Below are 4,578 nucleotides of genomic sequence, written 5' to 3'. Positions count from 1 at the left end.
CCCCCCCCTTCATCACCCCAAAAGGAGGAGATGCTGTTGGGAAGGAAAGGAAAGCAGGGGAGGGTAACACCTCCACCTCTGCAGTGCCCTGGGCTCCATCCAAGCCCCTCGTTTGGTCTGGAGGAGATGTCAGGTCTTTAGAGCTGGAAGAAGCCACAGCTGATGCTGGGGGCCTGGGGGAGGTGGAGGAGGAACCCAGCCAGGGTTGGCAAACACCTTCTGAGGGGGTGTAAACATCCTTATTTCATGTGCTGGGAATTTTGAGGCTCCTCAAGTCACTTTAGGGCTGATGAGCAAGTGGGACCAGGCAAAGCCTTCCCCACCCCAAGCTGTCACCATCATCTCTACCAATTTACTGCTTCCCTTCTGCTTTCAGGACTCTTCCAGCCCCTTCCAGCACCTCCCACCCTGCCCCAGACACCCCACTGAGGTCAAGTCACCCTTTGGCTCAGGAGTGTTGATCAAAAAAAACTGCCTGGGAAAGGTGGTGCTGGAGGGAGGATGTTGGAGCAGAGCTCCTGGCATCAACCAACCTCCCTCCAGCATCACCCAAGCCCCCTCATTTCCCAGTGCCCTGCTGGAAAACGACTGGAAAAGCCAAGAAAAAGAGCTTCAGGATTTCCCTGCTCATGTTTTACCTGGTTAATCTCACTGGTGGCAGGACTGTGGCTCTTGGCAGGACACAACCTGCTGTTGAAAATACCAGCAAGTGAGAAAACAAGTCATTTTTTACTCTGATTTCTCTATTTTTTAAAATCAGGAATTAAAAAGTTGAGGTGACCAGGCATTCTGCAGATTCCTCCAGCACCAAGACAACCAAACACCCCTCTGTGCCCTGCCTGATGGGAAGAAAGGGTAAAAAAAAAAGCCTCAAGCTCCTTTTGCATCCCAGGAGACCCTGGTGTGAAGTTGCTGGAGGCTTCAAGATATTCTGGGTCACCTTTGTCAACCCAATGAGCAAGTGGTGAACTCAGGAGTGGGGGAAAAGAAAACCTGTCCCTTCTGGGATGGTTCCCAAGCTGCTCATTAGATAAATGCTGCAGGAGGGTGTCAGCTTCCCAGAATAACCCCTTTGTACCTTGAGGGAAGGGGGATCTGCCAGAGCAATTCCCTCAGAGAGGGAAAACCAGGACAAAAGGCAGGGTAGGAAATAGAGTTTTCACTTGGCTGCTGTGGGGCAGAGGCACAGAGACCCTTCATGTTGCCCCTTCTACATCCACTTTCTGCTTTTCCTTGCAAGTTGGGCACCCATTTTTGCAAGTTGGACACCCATTTTTGCCCTTCCCCAGCTGGGCCAGATGAATTTGCACCTCCAGGCTGGTTTTCAAGCCCAAGCTGCAGGATTTGCTGCCCTCAGCCCCACGATCAGAGGTTCCTGGTTGCTGCTGGCTCAGCTGGCAGAGTCCTCAGGGTTGACATGGAAGAGTTTCCTGAGCCAAATCCTTCCTCCCCACTTGGTTGAACATTAACCTCACCACTTCAGAAGCACAGAAGGGAAGAGAAGCACTACCAGGAGGAGAAATGGGGCACTGTTGGAAGGGGAAGCACTGCTGGTGTGAAGAAACCTGGGGAAATCTGGAGCTTTTGTGCCTGGGCAAGGAAAAGATCCAGGAATGTCATGTTCCCTGTAGTGACATTGCAGAGCAGCTCCCTCCCTGCTGCTGCAGGGGAGCTCTGGGAGGGGAGAGAGGTACCCAGGCTGAGCAGCAGCCCATGCATCAAGCAGAAGGGGTAATAAATCAAGGGCCTCTGATCACTCAGCAGATCAGCCAGAGAAGCTGCTTGGGATGAAGAATCATCCCCAAGCAAGGAGATCTCCAGAGCCATCTCAGATCTGGCCTGGCAGGACAGGAGAGGCTCTGTTCTCATTTACAGACAGGGAAAAACAAGACCAGATTTCCACCCTCCAGCAGCTCCCTCCAAAGCCCAGGGCCCATCTGAAGCCAGCACTGAGTGCTGATTTCCCAGAATCTGCCTCATTTCTGGGTGTCCCATTCCAGGTGGCACCACAGAGCTTGGTTTACACCCAACACGACACTTCCCATGTCCCTGGGAGCTGAAATCCTGGATCATCTCCCTGCACCACCAGGGGAAGGGATCCAAAATAGGAGTCCTCTCATTACAAGGGCTTGTAGCAAGAAAAGGGGAATGGATGAAAACTGGCAGAGGGGAGATTGAGGTTGGACATGAGGAGGAAATTCTTTGGTGTGAGGGTGGTGAGAGCCTGGCCCAGGTTGCCCAGGGAAGCTGTGGCTGCCCCATCCCTGGCAGTGTTGAAGGGCAGGTTGGATGGGGCTTGGAGCAGCCTGGGCTGGTGGGAGGTGTCCCTGCCCATGCAGGGGGTTGGATCTAGATGGTCTTCAAGGTCCCTTCCAACCCAAAGCAGTCTGGGATTCTATGATGAAAACCCCTGTTGTTTTCTCATGAGCAGCTTTGATGTGTTTTCCTGCAACACTATGTTAGCTCTGAACCCACCTGGAAGGGATGGGACAGAGAATAACCAGCTGATGTGACAAGGAGAAAGAGTCAAAGCTGGGAGAAGATAATCCAGAAGAAAGGAGCCCTGATGGTATCTGACAGTTAAAAACCTTCTCTGGTCTTCTATGGAAGAGGCAGCTCCTCAAGGACAGAAGTTGCCAAGCCCCTAGTGCTGCTCCTAGAGAGAATCCTCACAGCAGCAGGAGTGGGAGTGAGTGCAGAGGGGGCAGTGGCTGGGGGGGGAATGCAGAGCCTCCACTTTTTGTACCCTTCATGGACCCTTCTGACCTCAGAGGGAAAGTCTCACAGCAGCTCACAACATCTATTCGTAGAATCCCAGACTGGTTTGGGTTGGAAGGGACCTTAAAGAGCATCAGGTTCCACCCCCCTGCATGGGCAGGGACACCTCCCACCAGCCCAGGTAGCTCCAAGCCCCATCCAACCTGCCCTTCAACCCTGCCAGGGATGGGGCAGCCACAGCTTCCCTGGGCAACCTGGGCCAGGCTCTCACCACCCTCACACCAAAGAATTTCCTCCTCATGTCCAACCTCAATCTCCCCTCTGCCAGTTTTCATCCCTTCCCCCTTGTCCTCTCCCTCCCTGCCCTTGTCCCAAGTCCCTCCCCAGCTTTCCTGGAGCCCCTTCAGGCCCTGGCAGGTGCTCTAAGGTCTCCCTGGAGCCTTCTCTTCTCCAGGCTGAACACCCCAACTCTCCCAGCCTGGCTTCAGAGCAGAGCTGCTCCTCTAGCCCTCTGAGCATTTTGTTTCCCCCCTGGAAGCTGTGTCAGGTATCACAGGGGAATTGGCAGCCTGGCCTTCTATTTTTGAAGCCCTTTCAGACCTGCTAGCAAGAAGGAGCTACAGCACACACCTCTGGCCCTGCAGGACCCAGTGACTTGGATGCTTTGCTGAGCATAACAGAGTTGTGCAGGTGACAGTCCTTGATAAACACACATTTTCTTCCATCACACCCCACCAGAAGATGACAAAGACCCACCTCCAAGGGCAGCTGAGAAGGACCCAGGACACATTGCAAGCCAAGGCAGCTTCATAAACCCCTGTTACTTGCCTCAGTTTTGCAAACCAGGGTGTCTAAGCTGCAGGAAACACCTCTGCCCTCCCAGCAGCTGCAGGGCAGCCCCATTTTGGGGCACACACACAGGTCCCCCAGCCACACCAGCCCACACAGGTCCCACCTTTGCTCCTCTGTTCACATGCAGGGATCCAGAGATGTCCCCAGCCTGGGGGAAACCAAGTGGCAGGAGCCCACATGTCTTCGTGGGCAGGACCAAGGTCCTGTCCCTCAGAGCAGCAGCAAATGAGCATTCTGGCAAGAAAGGAAGAGATTCCAGGCTGCCCAGCTTCCCCTCGAACATTTTGGGGAACCACCTACCTGCTGCCCTGGTCCAGCACAACCTTGTGGAGAACATCAGCAATGGGGGAAGCTCTGCTGAAGGTGCCTTTAAGGGGTGACACCTGGAGGGACCCCAGCCCTTACCCAGCTTGATGACAATTAAGCTTCATGACACTCAACAGTGGTTTCGCCTGGAGTGGAGTCAGCAGGGATGGAGGTTGGAGACACAGGTCATTGCCCCTTGCTCAAGACAGGGCTTATTGATTTTTTGGGGATTTTTTTTTCCCAATGTCACCTTCAGGGCTTCCCCTTTAAGTGTTTGGAGACACAGGTCATTGCCCCTTGCTCAAGGCAGGGCTTCTTGATTTTTGGGGGATTTTTTTTTTTCCCAAAGTCACCTTCAGGGCTTCCCCTTTAAGTGCTGAAGGTGTTTGGCCAGGGGAATGTCACCTGCCTTTGTCCCCCTGGGGCTGAGGGTGCAGCAGAACCCAGCTCCATCCCCACCACCCACCCAGGAAGGTGCCAACCCCATTAATTTCCACACCAGTGGGGTGAAAAGGGGGATCCTGCACCCCCTGGGTGTGGTTACACCACCAGGCTGGCCAGAAAGAGAAGAAGTGACAGCTCAGGGACAATTCTGCTTCAAGAAGTGGTAAAATAGAAGTCACACCCAGGCTGGAAGGAAAGAGAAGATCCAGGCTGGAAGGAAAGAGAAGATCCAGCTTCTTCTCTGCTCCTGGGATTCCT

This window comes from Chaetura pelagica, unplaced genomic scaffold, assembly GCF_000747805.2.
Source record: "Chaetura pelagica isolate M959 unplaced genomic scaffold, ChaPel_1.0 scaffold1022, whole genome shotgun sequence".
In the NCBI taxonomy this organism is placed as follows: domain Eukaryota; kingdom Metazoa; phylum Chordata; class Aves; order Apodiformes; family Apodidae; genus Chaetura; species Chaetura pelagica.
The sequence above is the reverse complement of the archived record's forward strand: the minus strand, read 5'-3'. Positions refer to the sequence as shown.